Genomic DNA, 25,767 nt, shown 5'->3' with positions numbered 1-25,767 from the left:
TTAACAAACTGAAAATATGGATATAAAAAAATGATTTTGCATGTTATTTTTGTTATGTGGTGAAATAATCTTAAATAAGAAACATGATTTTTTTCTTTAGGTTAATTATTTTTTTACTGTGCAATATTTCATGAATTTATTAAAAATATTGTTTTTGATTTTGAAAAAATATTGTGGTTCATTTGCATCTAAAAATATTGTGGTTCATTTTGATTAAAAAATATTCATTTTGATTTTTAAAAAAATATTGTTCATTTTGATTTAAAAATATTCATTTTGATTTTTAAAAAAATATTGTTCATTTTGATTAAAAAAATATTCTTTTTGATTAAAAAAAAATTCATTTTGATTTAAAAAATATTGTTCATTTGATTAAAAAATAGTTTAATTTTAATATTTCAAATTTTTTGCTTGTGTTCTGCTTCAAATATTCATAATCTTACATGCATAATTTTCATTTAATTATATTAAATAAACTTCAAGTTTACTACATATCAAATCGTGTTCCTTCACTTTTTAAAAATGTAATTTATAAGTAATTAAAGAACGCATTCTAATCTTTAAAATCTATAATACAACGAAATATTCAATTGCTTATAATACTTAAACAAACAACTTGTGTTTTATTATTTTTTTATTATTAATATTAGATGAGTTTCAGTATAAATCATTGTGTTCTTTCTTTATTTCAATCCAATTTTGAAGTTTTGTAACGCTGTCTGTAAAAATTACTGTTCATTATTGACAGTCTAAGAGTTCCACATATCTTGCTTGTTGGGACCTCGGCGATGACGTCATTTTTTCAGCTGGCCGGCCATCTTTATAACGAAGGCCACGATATAACGCCCATGTATATGATCAAATAACATTGTAAATAACACTGTAAGGTGGGGCAAATACCGTAACCAGGGGATGGAAAAACATTGTACTACACATCGTAAATTGAAAAAAAAAAAAAAAAAAAAAAACTATCGTAGGGCCACCGTATCCCGGAGTTCTACTGTATAAGCTTTTCTGTTATTAATTGAAAATAAAGAAACTATCAGTACATCATTTGATTTGAAGAAATAAGCATTTTAGAAGAGTCTTATTTCAAAAGTTAAACTTGAAATTAATATTGAATAGCTTTAATAATAAACATAAGGAAGAAAAGCTACTGAACAAAGGTTTATGAAATTTGAAACAGATAGACATAAAACAGAAAACAAAACGTTTAATTCCTTTTTAAGGAGGTAGAGAAGGGGGTTAAAGGTCTCAGCTGTAAAATAAATGCACCCATGGATCCAAATATTTGGAAGATTTTATATGAAATTGGTAACAGATTTACATTATAAAAAAGGTATACTGTGTAACATTTTGATCAGACAGGACTTACAGAAAGATCATAGGAACCTTTATTTGTACAGGATAGCCATAAACATAGAGATGGTCAATCACATGCCACACTTAACCATATCTTTAATTTCCACCCACTTCAAACCGGGTAATGACATTAAAATGTATGAGAAAAAAATACATTGCATCAGATTGTGATAAAATAATTTCAACTTTCTTAAATAATGCACGGGTAGAATCCCTAAGTCAATAGAGTTAAAACAGATAAAAGACTATATTCTTTATAAAAGAGAAAGTGTATATTAGATGTGCCAATCTTTCTTTGATTGAAATCTGCCAAGAACATCACCAGATTCAGACCTGCCTTTTCATTAGCTTGGTACCCACAAGAAATAAGGTCAATATTTACAACAGATGAGATGGGAATATTTATAAATAAAAAAAAAGTGTATCATTTTAAAGATTATATATATGACATTGACAAAATTATGCAACATTCTTTACCTAGTGTATGCGCGCGCACACACACTCAATCGTGTGTTTTAGTGTATGCCACACAATGCTTGCATATACCTCCATATATAGGATGCAGGTGATATTTGCAATTTCTAACTGTATACATGTTTCTTTACTTTCAATGTCATCATATCTTCATGAAAACAGTGATTTTTTTTTTTTTTTTTTTTTTTTTTTTCAGCATAATTAATTATAGACAATTTCTAAACTCGGTATTTATGAAAGAAAAGTTTTTGAAATCTACATAGTAAGGACAAATAAGTAGATTTCAAAAGATAAAAAAAGGTAAAAAAAGGAATTGAAAGTTTCAGAATTCTATTACCAGGCGACATTGGAAAGAAAAATGCATGGCTGATAATCTGAAGCCATCAAAACGGTTGAGTTTGTCGTTGAAGGTAGCATCATGCCATCCCACTTGTCCAATGGTCTTTAACTGAATAGTGATAACCACATTTGCATTCTGATCAAAGTAATGAAACTATGGATCAACTGCAAGTAAGTTGTGCTTGTGGTAGCAACACTCTGAAGAAAACCCAGGCTTGGCTAATCAGAGAATTTGTTAGATACAAAACAAAAATATTTATTTCCTTGGAGTGATATCATCAAATTAAGTCATATGATAAAGTGTTATGTATATACAATATTTTATCATATAGTATGAATGTCAATTTACTGAAAGTAGTTACTGAAGAGAATAAGGCACCAAGTACAAAAAGCTTTTCATAAAAATCTAAGATTCAAATTAAAATGAAAAAAAAGTCAAAAACATATGGTTTTATTTATTTGCTCCACATGCCCAAAGTTTATAGCGATTCAATATTTGTTGATAAAATAGATGACAATAAATAATCGCCAGGTTGTGCAAACAAAAGTTTTTAAAAAAAGATAAAACATTATTGGGAAGAGCTATCATCAGAAGATGCCACAACTGCTCCTCTTCATGGAACGTTTTCGCTTCTTCGCAACAATGATAAAATTAAAATAAAAGTGGTAAGAAAAAGAAAAATACATTAAATGTAGATCAGTAGATAAGCTTTTTTTTACTACCATAGCATCTGATAACGGTAGCCGGAATGGGGGAAGGGATGATGTGAAACAGAACGCATCATCCAAAGTGCGTGTGTGTCTCAGCCTATCTATAGACAGTTGGAGTTGGAGCTGACCAAACAAGAAGCTGTGCCAAGATCAACAACTAACAATCCGTTGTCTGCACCTCTGACTGCCAACATTTCAAACATGTAAGATTCCCTGTCTGTCTGCATAACATACCTAATGTCTTTATTTCTCTTTGAAGAAACAAGTGAAGCTGAAGAAACAAAAGTATGAAGCTTAAAAATAAATTTTACTTTTTTTTTTTTTTTTTTTTTTTTTTAATAATTTTTAAAAAAAACTTATTAGTTAACACTCTTCATTTACACAACAAAAATTAGAACCTACTGTTGATTTTCCACCCCAAAATACTCATTCCTTTAAATAATAGAGGCTATATTTTTAAATCTAATAAGATGACACATAAACTGTTAGCCAGACGTTGATACATTGCACATGAATTCAGACATTTAATACTCTTAACCGATTGTGGAGTGAAATAGGTATTTTAAAAGTACATTTATTTATTACTAGTTTCTGAAATGTGTATTAGATTTGCAGAAATTTACAAATATTTTTATTCAAGATATTTTTAGGTTTCATAATATTGAAACTTTACAACAGAATCAAAACAACCATTTTTTGACATGTTTAAAATCAAAGTTCATTATGATGTCATAATAGACCTTCCCACCATTTTTTAAATTATTTACACCATACAACTACCCCCTTCCACTATTTAAAACATTCATGTACAAATGAAGTATGCACGGTGACAGTCTCAGTTTTAAATCATAATAGGGATTTTTTTCTTCTATGGAAATCACACAAGGCAGGGTATGAAGCCATGTGATGTAAGAATCTAAAAAATATTCAAAATAAAAAAAAATAGCTAAGAAATGTTATATGGATAGATTCTAACCCAGAAAAAAAAGCAATATTTCCCTTTTGTCAAAAATATCTTTATGCAGATTTATCTTAAAGTAGCCAACATTCAATTTCATTTCAAAATTGTCTGAGGAGTTTTAGTTCGAGCAGATGAGAAAAATAAGCAATTCCTTTCCTGCACTTCTAAATGTGTTTTGTTTTGTTTTTTGCCCCCCCCCTCGCACCGGTTTCTTTTTTTCATAGTTTTAACTCCTTAATTTACAAATTATTTAACAGGACGAATTAAACAAGAGTATCATAAATTAAGTTAATTGTTTAAACTTGAAAATAAATAAAGATACTTATGGAATGACTTTCTCTATGAAAGAGAAAGCAAAACATCTAATAATAAACACCTTATCTAAAATTCTACAGTAATGATAAACTAATTGTGAACAAAAAAATAAGTTTCGCTACTAAAAACATGATCTAAAAAGTATGTCCTACTTTTAGGTGGGGGGAGGGGAGATGCATAAAAATCTATTAAAACATACAAGTCTTTTCAAAATTCCTGGTTTGATCATCACAACTTTATAAAAGTCTCAAACATCTTAGGATTAAATAAAAGGCCCAATTTGAAAGTCCCATAAGAGGGAACAGCTGCAAAAACATGATGATCACAAACTAATGAGAACACCAGTTGACTGTAAATTATCTATTATAAGGCTTGGAGAAACATTCATTTAATGTCTATACGTTTGGTAAGATCCAATTTTCTTTACCTATAGAGAATTACTAGTTATAAAAGTACAAAAATTAATGTTATTGTAATGAAAAACGTAATTCAAATTAAAGTTATAACCTAAAAGATAGAATTAAGACATCAGTAAAATTGAATTAAAATAAAAATGAGTCACTGAAATAAAAAAGACTTCTTGAGTGTTCACTCTTCATGGAAACAAGCATTCCTTCATAATCTAATGAAGATCAAAATTATTAGTCATTGGAAAAGCAACATGAAACGACAATAGAGAAATGAATAGTTATCCAAGCGAATCATTGTACAAGTGAGTGGAGATGTTCTATTGTTGGTTGTTCAACATGCAATAACAATTAACTCACCATATTTTATTTCAATCAATAATAGACATTTTAATTGTTGAATATATTATACTAAGAATTTTTACATCGCCATTGCTGAAAGTTTAATACAAGCAGTCTGGACATTCCAAGGTTAATTAAAGAGAATAAGTTTTATTTATTTTATTAGTAGCAGGCTGCCCAGCTTTTCCCGGTCGTAAAATGTGTTAATATGATTTATGCAGGTTTTGTATTTATTATTATAGAACCAATTCTCTATCGGTTATTATTATAATGTAAATAATATATAGTGGTGATTTCAAAAGTAATCAATATATATCTCAGGTCATCCCATAAGTTATGTCCGAATTTTTACCTTTGTTTTTAAATTGAACAAAACTTTTAAAATATTGTGTAAATTGTGTAATTTTTACATTTTTATGTTTATATGAATCTTAACCGATTACAATTTCTTTACAGAACAATAAAATTTAAATTTGCTTGATTACAACCCTACTAACATGGAAATGCCTAAGAATCATTTGAGCCATACAATGCTTTATGATTTCAAGAAAGGAAACTCAGCTGCCAAAGCGGCTAGAAATATTCACTCAGTTTATGGAAAGGAATGTGTGAATGAAAGAACTTGCAGAAGATGGTTTGCAAAATTCAAAAGTGGAGATTTCACTCTTGAAGATGAAGATCGAACTGGACGTCTGGTAGAGTTTGATAAGTTTCTTGAAGTAGCTCTTGAACAACATCCTGCTTTATCAATTGAGGAATTGGCAATGAAACGGAGTTCAAACCATACAACTATTCATCGTCATCTGTAACAACTTGGATAAGTTCCTAAACTTGGAAAATGGGTGCCTCATCAATTGTCAGAAAACAATCTCAAATCCCGAGACGACAAATGCTCTTTTCTCCATTCTCGCCAACTTGTTTCACCTATTTTGGATAGACTTGTGAATGGAGATGAAAAATGGATCTTTTATCGAAATGTTAAGCATCGTAGACAATGGCTTGGTAAAGAGGAAAGACCTCAGCCACAGCTGAAAAGAGAACTTTATGGGAATAAGGTTCTTCTTTCAATATGATGGGGTTACCAAGGAATAATCCACTTTGAATTGTTACCACTTAATCTAATGTAACAATTAATGATCAAATCTACTGTCAGCAATTAGAGCGTTTGAACCAAGCTTTAAAGGAAAAAATATCTGTTCTAGTGAATCGAAAATGGGTGATGTTTCATCAGGATAATGCAAAACCCCACACAACAAATCACCTGACAAAGGATCAAAGAACTTGGTTGGGAGAAAATTCCTCATCCACCCTATTCTCTGAACCTTACTCCTTCAGACTACCATTCATTTTGTAGCTTACAAAATCATTTGGAAGGAACAGCTTTTGTAACACAGAAAGATGTTGAAACTGGCATTTGTGAGTTCTTCGAATTAAAGCCAAAAGGATTTTACAATGATGGAATTAATAAGCTTGTTGATAGATGGAAGGAAGTCATAGATAATCAGGGAAAGTATATTGATGATTAAATCTTTAATAAAGTGTAACATTTGGTCACTTCTTTTCTTTATTCATAAATTCGGACAGAACTTATGGGTTGGTTGGTTGTTTTATGGCATATCAACCATTTTCATGCTATTTAATGCCAATTCCAGTGATTTTGAAGAAAAATTTTTTAATACAATATATTTGTTTTTTTCAAGTCGGTTTCTATTCAACCCATAGTTGGAACCCTAACACAGGTACTACCACTCCAGGTCAGAGTGGACCTGAGATCAATGGCAATTAAAGAGTGGCTCCACACTTCCCAAAGCCCGCAAGCTGGGACCTCACCATCGTAGTTTAAGGTCATATCCAGGACCAGAACTTATCAGATGACCCGATATTATATATGACTTGGGTGCTGTCAACTAGAATCGAAACCAAAACATAGCTCTCCAGCCTTATTCATTACTCCCTGAGCTACGTCCATACGTAATAAGTTAAAAAATAATGTTAACCTATAAATGTATATTTGTGCGTTCGTAGAACACCAAGTCTCACTTTTGCCTGCCAAGTTTTAATTTTTTTCTATTTTGACCCCCTTAGCAGCTACTTTTATCAGTTAAAGAACAAATCAAATTTGTTCTACAGGCCCATCTCTTCCCTATATCAAGTTTCAAGTCTATAGACCAAAAATTGATAGGAGTTTGGTATAGAACATGCCTCACACATATAGACACGGTCGCTTTATATATGTATATTATTTACTTGCACAATGTTTTTATTAGATTTAATTCTAATCAATTAATGCTCTCCCCACCCATATGTATATATATATATATAGAGAGAGAGAGAGAAATGTTTATTTATATGTCCACTTAAAACTTAGAAATACACAAAAACACTCACAAAGTTAATATAAAAATTTTTTTTAAAATGTAACTCTGAATGTATAATTTAAAAAGAAAAAAAAAAGATTCATTTCGGATTCAAATGGCAATTTATATCATTTAATGTTAGAAAGGTGTGCATACATCTTTTAAGGTTATCATATAAAAAGGACGTAGCTGTCTCTCTCTCTCTCATATATATATATATATATATATATATATATATATATATGAGAGAGAAAGATTGTTATTGTTTTTAGTGATAGAGACAAATGAATGAATTTATTTACAGTGAAGCATTTCTAAATGCTATGCAGAGTTATTTCCTTTACAGTTTTTCACCTCCTACATGGAGAGCATTCATATTTTTTTATACAAAATATAATTATTCATGGACACGTCTTTTCTCATCATATGGCTCATCTGCATGGCCTAACTTTAGCGGCATTTGAAACTGACTACAGTTACTGCAGTCCGGTGCCTTCAGCATCAGGCAACATCCCTAGAATTTCAGGGACATTTTATCACACATAAACGTATTTATTTATTTTAATTTTATTTATTTATTTTTTTTGGGGGGGAGGGGGGGGTTAATATATAATCCCCCTCCCCCCGTTGTTTCACTTATTGTGATCATCCTCAACCTTTTTGACATGATAATGTAAAGTTCTAATGTAACTAATCCTTATCTTTTTAACTCCTTTAAATCAGGTAACGGTACATCTATCCAAGTAGGTCGTTTTCTTTTTCTGAAAAAAAGAATTTTTTTTCATCTCTCTCCCGTATATATCAGCATGTGTACCTTACTCTCCTCCTCACTCCACCTTTCCCGCCTCAAGAAAAATTACTTCCCTTTTGATTGACATCCATTTTGTGTTTACTTTAATATTTGAACAACTAGAACAAAAATATGAAGCAGAAGAAAAAGTGATTCATACTCTACAGATCTGAATTTACCTACCTTTTTTTTTTATCTAAAGTATATGTGAATAAAAGACAAAATCCACCATTTTTTTTTTTACCATATTACAACCTCGTCTGTGCTTATTCAAATAGATATGTTAGACAAAAATGTGTTATCTTTTTCCTCCATTCTTGCAGTTTAACAGATAAAAAAATTCCAAGATTTACTGGATTGGAATCTAAAATCAGACATTTAATTAATGGATTATTTACAAATATTTACAGTGAATTTCATTTGAATAAGCATTTAAGCATTGCAGCCTTCAATCTAGTATTTCACATAAATATGATTCACTTACAAAAAATGTGGTTCTATAAAAAAAAAAAAAAAAAAAAATTGTGTTCCTTTCAGCAAAAAATTACTTAACAGAAACACCCCTTCTCCCCATGAAAATGGGTAATGAGATCCAAGGAAAAGAATAAGTATCTATTTGAAATATGTGTCATGTTCTCATAGGTCGGCAAGATTTCAAATAAGGAAGGGGGGGGGAGAAACATTTAAAAACTAAAATAGCAAAAAATTCAACCTGTTTGTTTATTACTAGCAAAATTTGATCTGCCTTCCAGATCTGCCTTCTGTTTGATATCATTTTAGATATTTATCATTTTATCAATCTATATAAAGTTAGGTATGTTTATATATTTGTAAGGACAGAATTCGCTCCTAAACTAAGTAACTGATCATTAGGAATTTTGGAACACAACTGTTAGGCCTAAGGGGTTTAATATGAGCTATAATTTGTTTAATTTAGAGGTACTTATGCAGAATATAGACCATGCTAAAATCGATGTTTCATCGGCATATTGCAGCAGGTTACATAAACTGGTCAAAATTGTTTTTAAATTGTGGAAAAGTCAATAAATTATCATACGATAACAATTTTCATCTGTGTTTTGTTTTTTGTTTTTTTAACTTTTTGATAGTGTTTAAAAATAAATAAATAATAGTTTTTTCATTTGGCATATTCTGTCAGTTTACATAATCTGCCAAAATATGCCAACGATAAAGCGATCCATATTCTGTATAATTAGAAATTTAGTTTCATGTACAGAGGGTGAAACTAAACCTTTCATGAACATTCGGATTTTTATAAAATTTTAATAGATATTAGAATATAAATTCATGTTTTTTGGTTTTTTACACTTACACATATTTTGCTATATATGCATAACTAATTTTTATACTGAGGAAATGGATACAACAAAATTAAAAATAGAGCAAAACAATATCTTAAAAGAGGGCTTAATGCAAATTAGATGTGCAATCGATCTGTAAAGACTTTTTGCAAATAGTATTCAAACAACATCTTATGTAAAGCATAATTCTTATAATAATTCAATAGTGTTTGTTTGATTCATGTATATGTATAAATTTTGATAAAATTTTGAATTTATTCAACAAGATGAAAGATAATTTTTATTTTTCATTTCTTAAATAGAGAGAGAAGGCATCATAGCTTTCAAATTCTTTCTGTTGGTTCGCTTACCTTTAGTCTGTCACACTTAAGGTTTTGACAAGAAATCTTAATATTCTGTAAACGTTATGGAAATGTGTTGATCGTAATAATATCCGTGAATAGTTATTTAAAATTTGGGTTGGATTGACTGATGAAATTAATTATTGAAAACACATTTCCATTGCTAAATACATTCATTAAGAATGAATCTGTTCTTGTTTCTAAAAATTTTTTTTTTTTTTTTTTTTAACTCTTATCTCCAGCAAGGTATATTGGAACATAAAATGCTACTATTTGGGATTGTGTCTAACAAAGGACTGTGGGGAGTTGAGCAACAAGATATCTGTTCACAGTATATTTCAAATTTTGCAGATTAGTACAGTTAGAGAAGAAGGAAACAAGGTGTGAATCCCAAAGTCTAGCAGTCTAAGGAACAAAATATTACAGTAGAAAGTTTTCCAGCATTAAGGAACTTCAATAGTAAAAGCATGGGATTTTGCTGCCCGTCAGGTTAATCAGGAGAATGTGCATCAAGGGGGCATCAGTGCGGAGTTCATTAGAGCACATTCCATTAAAATACTTATAAAACAAACAAAGGTACAGCATTGCAGCGATGGGTCAGAGCTTAGAGGTTGGATGATAGTGTGAAACTTAGATTTGAGACGGGGGGGGGGGGGTCGTTTTAGAAGGAGAAACTAGTAGTAGATGCATGAGCAAATTGTGGCTTTGTAAAGATACTTCATGCATGAGCAAATTGTGGCTTTGTAAAGATATAAGATACTCTCAATCGTGAGTAATTTTCTAGCATGATAGAAGGAGCCCACCTTCTTTGCAGCAACTTTGGTAATAAACTAGATAGCAAATCATTGATTTACATGCCTCTCCATGATAGCGGGATGAAACAGAGTCAAGTTTAATGTAAGCTGCGCTCATTTGTGAACACCTTAAGAGTATTCATGGCTGGTAATAAATTATAGAACTTTAAATGGAGGTAATGGATAGGAGAATAAGCTGAGAATCAAACAAAACAGCCAGTACACTTTCTTCTAGCCAAATAAAAGTGTAATTCTGTTGTCAGTTGTAATGATTCTTTATAGAGTCTGACAATTGAATAAGGAAAATGCAATAGCACAATGATTTTCAAAAAAAAAAAAAAAAAAAAATGGCATGAGTATGGAAGCAAAAAAAACAAATCAATAAAACCAAATCTATGCTGGTCGTTAAGTGTATTTATAAGACATCAACGAATACGGGATCAGCTGGTTTTACGAGATATTGGGATGAATCTTAGTAAAAATGAGACAGATGCATTTGGTATATTTTATAAGAATATATTTTAATATATTGACATGCTGGTTCACTGAAAGGTGGAGTTTTTTACAGTGTACTTATTTTGGTAACAAGTAGGCAAAAAAAATGGACAATTTTAGGTACCTATGAACTCTCTCTCATACAGTGTAAAAAAAAAAAAAGTCTAGATATCAATAACAGAAAAAAGTTAATATATTTACCAGTTTTCATTAGACTTGTTTAAGTTGGCACACATGGCTCTAATAGGGTTTTTTAGTCTCATTTTCCACAGAGAATTGCTACTGCCAGTCTAAACTTAAAGATTTGCTGACTTAAGTAGATTAATAAATTGAAGGCAGATCCCTATAACAGCCCCACTCAGCTCCTACTACAAAACTGGCCTTTATTTTATTTGTTTTTGTTCTTAAAAAATTACGATTTACAACAAAACTTTCAGATTGCGAACATTTATTCAAGCCTAACTGTTTAATAATTAAAACAGGTGATCCATTTGTATACCAGAAACTTCAATTCCATTTTATGGAATGAAAATCGAAAAAAAACAAAAGTCATATTTCCTAAAAAAAACTTTGTGGAATAATAACAGTTAAAATGATTTCTTTCCATTTACAGATAATATGTAAATAAAAATGATAAAAGTGGACCCTATTTATGTAGAAAACAGACCGCCTTCTCCGTCTTAATAAACAAACTTAAACTAGCATGGTTAATACCATCATAAACAGCTGCTCTACCAACTTGACTACAATTTAGCAAAGGCAGAATATATTTTGTCATGATTTTGTTACTAGGGTAAGTAGAATAATTAACTCAATCAGAATTTAATATTTGTGTGTGTGTTATGAATGGCATGCTAAGATAAGAGAAAATAACATATGAAATATTTGAAGTACAGTATGAGAGATTCAGTAAAGATCAAATAAACAAATTTTTTAAAAAATAAATAAATGCATGAGAAATGGAGATAACACATTTTGGCCTCTCTATTGCTTACCTACTCCTAGGTCATTAGTTGGACGACAAAAAAAAAAAAAAGCGAGAGTTCATCAAGTGGTTCCCGTGAAATGAGAAAGTGCGTTCGAGTGCTGGATGCTGAATATAAAAGATTAAGTTTTCAAATATGCAATTTATTAATTTAAATCTGAGACACTGAATTATAAATAAAAAGTGATCGCCCAAAGTTGAACTACTAAATGTCTTAAGACTGGTAATGGCACCAAATCCCTTTATCCAAAGGTGAGGATAGGAAAATGATAGAAATTGTGATCAACAATCAAAGCAAATTGAGTCGATTTTATAAACTGACATAAGTCTGGAAATGAAAGAAATTTTGAAAAAATATATATATTCTTGACAGTTAAGACCATCTAAATGAAAAAAAAAATCGTCAAATTGGTAGGATATTATTCTCCAACAAGAGTCAAGTATAGTATAAAGAAAAGAAAGAGTGGGAGAGTAGAGGCCTCAGTGCATATCCACACCAAAATAGAAAGATGATTGGACAAAATAGTTGACCAATGTGAGGAGCTCCAACAAGTCCACCATTAATCGAGTTACAAAGAAAAAAAAACTAAGAAATTAAGCTGCTTCCATTCCCAGTCAAACCTATGAGTTTGACTTGCTACTTCAAAAATTGAATCCCTGATAAATTAGTAAAGCAATTTATGAATTTTCAATGCCAGACGAAGGTTTTTGTTGCATATAACGTGTATTTAGGTTTCACATACAAAATGATTGGTTGTTACATGATGACTGTGTTGACACTTTGAGACCTTGTTTGCTCCAGATGATTTACTCAAACTAATCATCAACTGACAACTTGCAGCTTTCTGTGATCAAAGAAGACAATGTGGGGCAGAGGGATGCAAGCAGTGTTAATCTCTAACCAACTGTTAAGACAGATGAGAAAATTAGCCTGTAGCAGCAGAAAGGACAACATATATATATATATCCACCATTTTTTATTGAATAATGTATTAAATTCAAAATTACCTGAAGTGAGTGCAGTGACAAATGTGCGAGTAATAATAATGAAAGCAAGAATATAATTTTTCATTTTAAAAACTTACAATCATAAATGGCTTGGTTTCAACTTTTGCTGATTTCAGACTTTTTTTTTTTTTTTAATGGAAATTGCTAAAGACAAGGCATAAAGTCACTTGATGTAAGGAGCTGACAAGAACGAAAGCTGATTACCAAAATGACAGATGCTTATTGACCATAATCTTGAATAAAAGTTCTTGGGAAGAAGCTAGTGGAATAGGAAGTTGTATTACTATGAGATGAAAAACAGCAAATTTATGGAGATCACTAAACCAATAAGCCAAATGAGTTGGAACAAAAGAAGCAGGGAATAGATCAGATGATTCTGAAAAATACATACCATAATAGTATTTATAAAAAAGACCGAGACTAGCAACATCACATCTGTAAAAAATGGTTGCAGTTAAGAAAATGTGGGACTAATCAAATTACAGATACATTTCTAATTTTGTTATGAGAGTTAGAGAAATATTTAGCTAAATTTATTTCATATCTTGGATTTTTAAAATTTCTCTTTGCATTTTATTGAATTTAACAGAACCAGGGATTAATACTTTTTTTTTTTTTTTAATTATTTCAATCATAGGGGGGAAAAAGAGATAAAAATGGTCTTTTGAATGTTGAATTCTCTCTTGAAAATGTTAAACAAAAAGAAACCAAACTTTTTACTATAAAACCATTTCAATTAAAAAAGAATTCTCAGAATATTTCTGATCATGCGTATTTGTTTTTTCTTGATTCATAAAACAAATATTATCCAAAAGAAAGCAACTTTCTTGAGTTACAATTTGCAATGATCTTTTCAAGAAGTCCATAGTAGTCAAAGCAGTCTAAGTATTTACACTTAAGCAGTTTGTAAGATGGTAAGCCGATACTGGACTGCCGCGCCCAGCTTGAGTTGCTGTCGGTGACTTTCTTACAAATATGCAAGATGAACACTATTCACACTGTTATTCTACCAACTTGTTTCCACACAACAGAACGAGTCCCGACTCTCAAATATATATAATATTTATGGATGCTTAAAAGACTTAATTAAAAAAGGAGCTTGAGTTTAGAAATGTTTCCAAGAGAGCATTTATAGAACTCATGATGTTTGTTATAATTCAAGAGAAAAGGGTTGTTTTCAGCTATATGTCTGATTATCAGTTAAGAGAAGATAATGCATTCCATATCAGAAAGTTAAATGTAATGACTTATCTTTGCCCAAGGAAAGATTTTATCTTAAGCTGATAAATCTGCAAAAACATTCAAAATGACTTAGAAATTATGAGAAATATATTTCAGCCCATTCTTAGCTCCATTTGAATCTGCAGCAAAATGATGTAAAACTAAGAGAAAAACATTTATTTTCCAACATAATTTACTTCTTTATCAATGTATTGAATATATTGAAGAATATTAAGAACCTCAGTCTTAACAGTCAATTTCAATAGAGACGTATCCGGCTACAAAGTTATTGATCCCTTATTACATATGCTGCATATCCTCTAGATGGATGCCGTGGTTGTTGGTTGCACTTAAAGGAAAATAGTCAGGATCCTTCTGGATCATCCTGGGACAGTGTTCAGATATTAGCTGTTAGGCCTGCAGCCTAAAATATTCCCTTGCACTCCATGAAAGAAAGTTTTCTACCTTTCGAGACAAACTTACGCCATGACAGTTCAAATGTTAAAAAAAAAGTGCTGGGAGAACACCAGACAATCATTCTACATTTAGCATATTACAAATCACAATTCAATTTGTAACTTGTTTTGATAAATGTGCTACGTTTCATACTTCGTTCATTGATCAATTTTTAGTTGATTGCTAAGTCAGTCCATATAGCACGGCCGTAGCCAAGATTGAACTCACTACATGAGTTTGTAGTGTCGTTCAAATCTTGTCAGTAGCTGAATACTGGATGCTTCGCCAGGACTATCAAGGGTATTTTTTATTGTGACGCCATCACTAGACGGGGTGCCTACCATGGCTTAAGAGAGTCGCATCTACCCTCGAGAGATAAGAATAGACTACACCAGTTTCTCAATTTGGTATTTTACCTCGCAGTACATACAGCGCCTCACCTTCCCAAATGGTCATCCATCTGGTACTGGCCAGGTTCAACATAACTTTGGTGATCTGGCGAGAACACGTGTGTCAACGTGATTGTACTGTATAAGTCAGTAGTAGCAGTTATTAGACATAAATTCATTTTGTCGGATCTTTCAGTCTTTATGCTTCTGAATTTTTCGTATTATTTGAACTACTGTTCTCATCGTGATTGTTATTTTCACAATGTCGACATAACTCCAGACTTTCTTTAGGTATATCATAGTTAGAAATAAGTATATTTCTCCAATATTGCAAATAAAATGAAATTTAAATAAATAAATATAACTTGTCAAATGTCTTAATTTTTATGAATAATTAAGACATTTTTTTATTGGCTAAGAAAAAAAAAAACTTTGTACATTCATTATTTTTTATGGATAATTAAGTAGACGTTTTTTTTCATGTGTCAAGAAAACTTTTTCAACAGGAAAGGTAGCACTTAAAAGATGTCGCTTTTACCAACGTTTCAAAAAGGAAAAAAAAATACCTCTAAAGTCAACTATTTATTGAAAGAACAGAAGAATACCAGCTAAGTAATTTTGTTGTACTTTTATTTGTGTGTGTGTGTGTGTGTGTGTGTGTGTGTGTGTGTGTGTGTGTATATATATATATATATATATATATATATTTATAATTACTGGAATTGATGTGCAATAATTTGGCTTTGTTTGGCAGTTCTTTTTCTAACAAAGATTGTTCAAAAAGTAAGCGGTAAGTTAATTGCTATTTTAAAATATAAGTTGGAATTAATTTCTAATAGTGTCAAACTCAATATTTCTGTTGAACTGGAGAATCTTTCTGTGGATAAAGTACTTGGTAAAATTCAGTTATAAGTTACACTCTTCTGGAAACTAAAGGTTCAAACTCAGTGTGGATGACACTCAAAATACAATTGTGAATTACTTAGGACTTGTACCCACTCATGGCTGCCAAAGTGGGAGGATGCTACTTCCATGGAGTAAATAATGGGTTCTGTTTGAAATTCGTTGCACATTCCAAGTATGACAAGTGCTTTATACTAAATTGATGGTTAAATAAGATTAAAATATGTGCTCATTTTTGCTTTAAATACTAATCCACATAAAGCCCAAACTGTGCACTGAATGGATACTTTAATTAGTTTGCGACAACTTATAACAAAGATCCATAAAAAACTTCAGCCAGATTGGTCCTGTGGTCTCCAAGAAAAATGGAACAAACTAAGAGAAGTATAATATAGATGTATTCACCCAAACTTTTTAATTTTTAGGTTAATGATCTTGAAAACAACTTTTCAAGTGTGATAATATAAAAGATTCAATTATGAACATTTTTTTAACTATGATTTTACTTAATCAAATCTATGAAAATACATGACCTTTCAATAAAATCGAATTGAAATAGGAAGATTTACATTTGAAGAGCATAATGATGACATAAAATTACATAAAATCAGAACATGATGAATTAATGAAAAATAATAATAAATGAAAACAATAACTTTATATAATACTAGCAGGGGTGCCCGGCGTTGCTCGGGTGTTTGGAGGTGTATGCTGTGCAAAAAAAGCAAAGAAACAAACAAAAAATGGTTAATTTTTTAAAACTTTGACCCCTATTATGACCCCTTAAAATTTATAGTTTCGGGCTCAAATCACTTTATTAAGTTAGATCCAGGTTCAAGGAACCTATATCTAAAATTTCAAGTGTCTAGACCCAAAATTGTCGGAGGAGTTTGGTAGAGTTCTTAAAGGTCAAATCGTTGAAATTTGACCCCTTAACAGCCAAATTTCTGGCTGACACCCGTCACATCGATTTTCCCAAATCTCAGTACCCAGTATTTCAAATTTCGAGTCTATAGACTAAAAATTGACAGAGTTATTGCGTAGGGAAATGTACACAGACAGACAGACACACAGACAGACAGACAGACACGTTCACTTTTATAGATATATAGATTTGCCTACAAATCAAAAAGCTTTACTAATCATAGTAATAGAAAAATAATTGTTTATAAGTTACTTGCAGGTTAGCTCCTATTTAATGATAACCAACCAAGAAATGTCTCCTTTTCAAATAAGCATCTAACAGTGTTAAAGGTATAATCGAAATAAAGGAAGATTAGTACATGGATGGTGTTGTTGGCTATAGATGCTGAGCAGACAAAAAGTTACAATTTATTATTTGTTTAAATAAAATATATTTAAAATTCTCAGGGGAAAATAAGAGGAAAATAGACAACAAATGCTTACTTTTCTTATGACCAAGATATCAGTAGCAATTTATTAAAACACAAAAAACAAACCATAAAGTACATGCATAAATACGATACACATTCATTTGTAGATGAAAATAGTTCAAAGCAAACCCCATGAAAACGTTGGTTATTTATGTTACAGCTTTATCATAAACAGTTTACAAATATAAATCTGAAAATCACATTAGCAACCATAAATTTATACAACTGGCTTAACATTAGAAGAGCAATTCAGCATATATATGAAATGAAATACATGTATACACTAATACTAATAGAAAATTAAATAATTATCACGCACACTTAGTTTAAAATAAGTATAGTCTGCATCTAATACTATTTTAACAAGCAGCTGGGTTAATATACAGTCGTGTGTAAACAGGACTGCAGAGTTCGATAGCACAAAAATTTAATAGACTCCTGAAATTTTAAATCTTAATTTTTTTATCTATGGAATCATCTTCTTCCAATAGTTATAAGTTAGCTATTCATAGCATTTGGATTTTAAAGAGAATTGATGGGTTTATAAAGTGTCTGAATTTACCGTTTTTAGTCGCATACAAGTGACTCTATAAGTCACTCCATCGGTCGGTCGGTCGGTCTGTCCGTAACACTTTTGTGCTTGGCCTTTTTGGTTAAGAACAAAGGTCTGTTGTTAATAGATGCTGTTCTTAGCTTTTTAAGCTTTTCTTGGCCTTTTGGGCAAGAAAAAAAAAAAAAAAATGCACACACACACAGAAATTGTATATATATCCTTTTTGCAAAAACGCTGGGGTTTTCATTAGTTAGTTTAGAGTCCACAGAGTGAATGAGGTATTTTGGTAAATGTTGCCAGTCAAGAGTAAAGTCGCCAAAGACTCCAATTTTTACTTTAGTTAAAAAGACCCTGCAACACTCACCTCCCCAAATCTTATAGGGCCTTGTGCCTAAATTTGTTTTGTCTTCAGGAGATTTTACTTTTTTAAATTTTTTAATTTTATATTGGAATTTTTTTTAATTGTAATTTTTTCTTTAAACGAAATAAATTAAATATAAAGATCAAAGTGTAGTATCTGTTCCGGCAGATACTGCAAGCAAAGACCATATGTGGGGGCAGCATCACATATAAGACCTTGGTCAATGTAGGGGCAACCCTTCGTACCAATTGTCACTATCCAGCTCCCCTACTTCCCGGGGAGTTGGTCCCCATTTCCCCTTCACTCCTCACATCAAAAATCGGCCTCGTGCCTAATTTGCTCGGTGGGGGAGCAAATAAATACTCTTTTCTTGGCCTTTTGGCCAAGATCAAAGTGTAATATCTGTTCTTACTACATGCTGTACTTATGTTTGTAACTTTGTGATATAAAGTGGGGGATCACTTTTCTGTATTAATTTAATGTAAAATGATCACCCACTTTGCAACAAGTCAGTCTCAAAGCCATTCAAGTCATTCTTCAGATCATTCAAGTTGTTTTTGAAGGATTCCAGTTATTTGTTAAGCATTCAAGTCATCCTTAAGGTCATTCAATTCATCCTTAAGTTCATTAAAGTCATTCTAAGTCATTTACTTTTTATTTATTTAAGTCATTTCAGCCCATTTTTCGGTCATTTTAGTTTATCTTTAAGAATTTCATGTCAATCCTACATTCACGCATTCATTCATTACACGAGAGCACGCAACTAATGGTTATCGGCCTTGTTATCTTTTAAATTAAAAGAATTCAATTTCAATGCACAAAAAAGATACATGATGGAAAACATCTCAAAGAAAATATTAAAATCTTTTGCACTATTATTAATTAGTGGTAGCTGGGGGGAGGGGTAAATTCAACCAATATTCACCAACTGTAAAACAGTTTTGGGGTTACACATTTTTAAGGTATACATAAAAAGAAAAAATATTGTCAATAAGTATTGCAATAAAACTTATACTAAAAGTTAAAAAATGTGAATGTAACATATAGGCAAGAAACATGCACACAGAAACAGTGTTTACAGAATGCTAAGATAGAGAAGTAGGTACGTGCAAAATCAATGCCGATGATCAAAATGTATAAATATTTTGACACCTCCCTTTACTTAAAAATTCACCAAAAATCAGGAAATTAACCAATTTTAATTAAATTTTCAGTATTTATTAAATAATGATCACAGAATATATTGAACTCATGAATGTGGAACTTTTGGTGTAACATACTTTTTATATAAACTTGAACAATAATTTTAAAAAATTTAATTTAAAAACAGGAACATAAAAAATAATTAAATTAAAAAATGGTAAAAATGATACAAACGTTCAGGATAGGAATGTACGGGTGCACGTCTAAGGAGAAAAAAAAAAAAAAAGAAAGAAAACTGGCACCCTCTACCTACTTTTAATTACATGACGTCATTTTCAGACAGCCTTTTGACTGGCTGAAATTTTGGGCTTCCATAGAATTGCGTTTACAAAACCCGCTTTTTGGGCTAATTAAGCTATTTTTTGTACAAACAACATTTTTTTTTGGGGGGGGGGGGTTTAATTTAATTCAATATCTTAGGACTTTACTAATTATCTTTGAAATAGACCCAGAAAACTAATATTTATATTTTAAAGGATTTTTACATTGAATTTATTTAACTTTAAAATTTAGCTGAATTGGTTGGTTTGCAGTGAAAACATTTTTAATAACTTTTTTTTTTTTCATGTGCACCAATATTTTTTCCTTTTGGAAATTAACTTTAGTCTTTAATCTTTCAAATACAATAAAAAAAAAAATAGTCGGAAATCTACAAAAAAAAATATGATAAATCGGCTTTCAAAACTATGTCCCCCTATCTTTATTTGTCCATTTTTGCCCATACCTATAGAGAAGAAATACAGAGATTAATGCAAAGAGAAGATTTTTCTCCCTTGTATTATTTTGAATTGTCACAATCGTAACAATCTTGCAAACCAAAAATTCAGACATAAAAACAAAATTAAAAAAAATAAAAAGCTTCAACAAATCTAATGAGTACTGCATAAAAAAAAAAAAAAAAACTTAAATAGCAAAATAAGTAAAATATCTAAAACAAGATTTTGATTTTGTTCATTCCCAGCTGTTTCCTTTCATTGGAAAGATTATTTTATAAGGTCAGATACAACAACTGCATTCTACCTAATAATACACATATTTCTCTTAGATAAGACAAAAATGTAGGAGGTGTATGGGCACATTTTACCCGATAGAATTGATATGTTAGCCATTATGAACCATCTTGCTATCTTAATGAATCCTTGCGCATCTTGCATGTAAGGAGATCAGAAAAATAATACACAGGTGAAACAGAATTCTAAAATGATTATGATGAAACCTGGGTTTTCCAGTTAGGGCACTTCAAGGATTGCCTTACACAAAATCTTAGAAACAAACTAGAGACCATCAAAAATGGATGGAAATGAACAAACAGCAAGAATAATAGAAATTCTTGTCCATTCTCAATTCATTGTTTTCCTGGTTTTTCAAATAAATCTGAATTTTTACCAAAAATCAACAATTTAGTTTCTCAAAACTGGATACATTACTGCCATTCAAGCAATTTATTAGTACATTTAAAATAATTATCTTATTGGAAACCCCCTTCAGCTACAAGGTCTGGGAATTACTCCAGTACCATTAGATGAAAAACAACCTAAAACCATGATACTTCTACCACTGATTTTTACACTAGTGACAGGATTATTCAGATTATAGATATAGAATTCTTACCTACCTACAAGTTGAATTCCTTAATAATGCAATGTTGGTTCAATTTAACTAGAAATGACACCCCGCAAATCATTTCTGGATAATCTGAATACTCACAGGTAAACTTTTCCAGCAATAGAGACATATTTATTGGCTGGTGGGAGTTAAAGCAATTCCTGTGCCATTCTTTTCATGATAAATTTTTTTCAAGGACTACTAATTTAATGAAAACTCTTAGTAGTTCCGTTTTTTTTTTTTTTTTTGCTTTTTTTTTTTTTTACTTTCAAAACAAAACACCTTATTATAATAAATGGAGTATTTAACACCTTGGAGACTTCACAGAATTGTGAATGGAACTCTTTACTTAATCCACACAGGTAGCATAATCTTGTTCTCTCAGCTATGATCGAGTAGAAGTCAAAAGTAATTCACAATTATATATAGCCCGCACTGAGGATTTAAATCTCCAACCGAATTTTACCCAACACTTTAGCCACTATGGATCACTTGGTAAGATTCAGTAGTAAGCTATATTGTTCTGAGGATTGATGGTTCAATCTCAAGTGCTGGTGAAACAAAAATATATATAACAAAAATAGTTTTTAACAAATAAGATTTCAGCTTTTCCAGTTTTACCTTTTGTTTTTGTTTTGTTTTTTTCCAATCATCTATCTATAATATAAATTTCACCTATCTATTTAAATGCATGTATGTTTGCATGTCTACTTAAAACTTTTGACAGAGGCGACGGATTTTCACAAGATCGGATTCGTTTTGAAGCTCAACCCTTCAGACAACAAATATTGAAAGATTGGCCAAAAACATTAATTCCTTTACCCTCAACTAGGAACTTTTCTACAGGGAGGGGGTCAGGGGTTTTTTTTTAGCCGATATTTTCAAAAGTCATATCCTCTTTTTGATTGTCTAGCCTAAATTTACGTCACTTCCAGTTTGGTGATGGGCGCAACAGCAAAGATGCCACATTTCTTTTTTTTTTTTTTCCATTTTTTTTCCTCCTTCGTGGTACGGGTTCGAGCCTGCCTGCCTACTACCAATTTTTTTTTTGTTTTTTTTTTTTTTGCTCAACACACACCTATAAACACCCGGGCAACACCAGGCACCCAAGCTAGTTACGAATAATGATCAACGACGGTCATTACAGATTCATAAAGGTCACACAACCCAATCAAATAAAACACACCCACACACCTACACACAAGAATCAGAGGGAACGGGATGTTTTGCCCCCTCAGCAATCTACATTTGTTTAAAAATATAAGTAAATATCAATAGACACAAAATTCCTCATCATAGAAATAACAAGATAAGTATGTGTAGCTAAAATTATGTGGATAATGGTGGTATAAAGTCACAATGATGGAATTTAACCAATTGTTTAAAGAAAAAAAGTTGATCATATGTTGTAGCCTTGCAGGCAGATAATAATCACAATCAAAATTAACAAAAAGTCTATTTAGCAAAAAATATGTTACAAAAGTACACTTCATTATTCTGGAGACCATAACTACTATGAATCGCTACCCAATAACGTATCAGATGTAACAATATTTCTAGTCTCAGGGTAAGTTCATTATTCTAAAAATAGGTAGATCAGCTTACTCTATAATATCAAAGGTGTATAGGGTTAATTTTGTAAGGATTGTTTTGTTAAACGATTTACCGTTCAATAACGTTACCGTGTGAGTGAGGCCATGTGTGGACAGATATTTGACTAAAGCAGCTGCGGTTGTTGTGCTACACACTTATTCCAAGTGATTGCATCAAATTAAGCATACGATCAAAAAGGAGGAAAATAGGACAGCAACAACTGGAGCAGATAATCAAGATTAAATGACGATGTTCTGCTAGATAACAATAAAGTATTTGGTTCTGTTTCAATTTACGATGAAGAAGAAGAAATCGTGTTCTCGAACATTGGCTTCATTAGTGAAGCAGAATGGAAAAATAGATTTACTTTCATTTTTTCATCAAGTAAAAAAAATAACATTTAAATCTTGTGCATTCGTAAGGATAGTCATGAAAGCCTGTACTATACATGCCTGTCATAGCAAAAACAGAACGTAGGCAGCGTACAATTAAATATGAATTCAAAAATGATCTACAGTTAATCTCATCCATCTTCTCTCACATGACATCTCACCTTCCCTCTTGTTATTATAGATATTTCTGCCCTCATTATCTTGTTGGAAATGTTTGCTATCAGCCTCAATCCTGCCCTCGCCAGACTGGCCTCTCGGCAATTACACTGCCCCATGAACAAAAGTAGGATTTAAAATGTTTTTCATGGTGGCCTTAAATCTCAAGAATTGTTTTGGTTCTTCTTCACTATACAGAATCAAGTTTCCTAGATGCTCAGTAATTATGCGTGCAACATGGCCTATCCAACACACAATTTCAAATGAAGATGATCTCAACACACAATATTAACAGGATTTAAGAGTTCATTGATTGTAATGTACTATACATATTAGCAAGGCCACCTGAGGTTACGAAAGGTCCTAATTTATTTTTTTAAATACATAGATTATAAAAGGAAATAAGTTAAACTGAACAATATGCTTAATATTGTGATATGTAAAGAAAAAAAAAGCTCATAGATGGCCGACTTCCTGTCCATGCTTAAACAAAACGGTACCATTTTTCTTTTTACTAAAGTATGATTTAAAAGAAAGAAATATTTTTTCTTAAAACGGCCGACTTTGGAGAATGTGTAACATTCTTTACTAAAGCATGGTTTAGATAAATAAAAGATTTAATTATTTTTAAAGGAGTGAAATTTATTAATCTTTTCTTTTTCTTTTCTGTTTATTTGACCAAATAAACAAATGGAAAAGTTTGTTTAAAGCATATGGAAAACTTGGTACTTCGCCATTTACTGCCCCACATTTCTTATTATGTTGCCTCAGCATGGCCATAAACTGCTTGAATATACTGAACATTGATCTAATTTTAAAACACAAAAAAAAATTAGTCACAATTAAAAAAATGGAAATACAATAAATAAAAATATAACATCAACCCAAGTTTCATGAATAAATATTTCTTTTTTTTTTTTTACAAGTTTTTTATGGAAGAATTGAATGTTTTTTTGTAAGAAAAGTTGTTTTTTTTATAAAGATTCTTTTTGTGAGAAAATCATTTTTTCTGAAAACATCAAATGAAAACATTTTTATCATAAGAAATTTTGTTTTTCTTTTCGTAGGAAAATCTTTGGAAAATATATATATATATTTTTAAATGTAATTTGGTCGGGGGGAGGGAGGTACTGATTTAAATTTTGAGCATAATTAAAACTAATTTTTTTCCTCCAAGTTATGAACTATCGTCTGCAGGAATTTTCATTGGCTAAACCTACAGCGAATTTGTTACCGATTTTTCGTTGGCTGAGAGTTTTTTTTTTTTTATTATTTGATCAGCACTTTGCATATTCTGATGGTTGACATCAGTTGCCAGGCTGTGCCGAGCCAACATTCATGGAAATGTGGGTCAGTAAGTGCAGAAAAAAAACAACTTTATTTTGCTTTAAAACCGCTAATAAATTAAAACGCTAGGCAGGGAGGGGAATCATTTTTGCTTTATATGTAATGAAAACAAAGACATTTTGAACTAGTGTCTCATTGGGTCAAGTGAAAAAATAAAAATCAAGATGAATACCATAAGTTACATTTGCAGAAAAAAATGTCAACTGTTTCCTGAAAATGGTGGCTACATTGATCATTACGCATGAAATAAATATTTAATTACATTGCTAAAAATATGATTTATATTATTTTCTATAGTTGGAAAAATAGAGCATTGAATGATAATATATCATTTCTTTCTAGCACAAAAATAATAACTCAAGTATATAAGTGATTTAAAGGAATTAGTAAGCGATGATGTGACATCTTATATAACTGAAAAATTAATTGAATATCTTTTAGTTTATCATGCTTAGTATATTAATACAATGATAGTAAAAACTTATCCAATAAATTAGGCTGCTATTTGCGATTTTAACGAAATGAGTAATTTTATTGGATAATCATACGTGTTGATTATCAAATGAAAATTAAGAGTCAACTTCAAGTATCTGTGACTGAAAGAAACATTGAGCCAAATAGAATATATAACCAATAAAATCAAATGAAATTACATTTTTTTCTACTTGTAAAAGAACAGACTGATATAACTTCCAGAATTGACTAGTCATTAATACCAAAATACTAGATGTGATATAAGAGAAGATACCGATGACAAACTTTGAGAGTCAGTCTTATTTCACTTTATTATATAGCTATACAAAATCTAGTTCTCCACAGTCATGTGCTTTGCCTACAACACATTAATGCGAGATTGGAATCCAAGATTCTAGAATTTAGCAACAAGTGCTCTGTTTATTGACTCTACTACTGAAAACAAAATTAAATATTTAAATGGAATTTCATTTATTTACATTTTTTATGGTATTATAACCATAAGTATGAAAATCTTTTTACAGAAGAGTATATAACAATAATAAATACTCAAAATTGCTTATTTAAATTATTATTGTTATAAAGCTTTATGTGAAAGGATATTGAGCAAGATCTACTGTTTTGGTTCAGCTCTGTTCAGAAAGATTGATCAGTTATGTTTTACATATGTAAATATTATATAGAATTGAACTATGAGAAAATCAAAAGCAAATAGGA

The 25,767-nt window shown here is 30.8% G+C and overlaps 1 protein-coding gene and 1 pseudogene across 21 annotated transcripts in view; one reads left to right on the top strand and one right to left on the bottom strand.

Annotated features, from left to right (window-relative positions):
- LOC145293059 (myotubularin-related protein 13-like) overlaps nucleotides 1-25,767 on the bottom strand; it is a 508,291-nt gene that overhangs the window by 328,949 nt on the left and 153,575 nt on the right. The gene's annotated exons all lie outside the window — the stretch shown is intronic.
- LOC145293474 (U2 spliceosomal RNA) lies at nucleotides 18,643-18,779 on the top strand (annotated as a pseudogene).

The sequence above is a fragment of the Euprymna scolopes genome, chromosome 14 (assembly GCF_053919585.1).
Source record: "Euprymna scolopes isolate OS-2025 chromosome 14, ASM5391958v1, whole genome shotgun sequence".
NCBI classification, from domain to species: domain Eukaryota; kingdom Metazoa; phylum Mollusca; class Cephalopoda; order Sepiida; family Sepiolidae; genus Euprymna; species Euprymna scolopes.
Note: the sequence above shows the minus strand (reverse complement) of the source record. Positions and strands in the feature narration are given on the sequence as shown.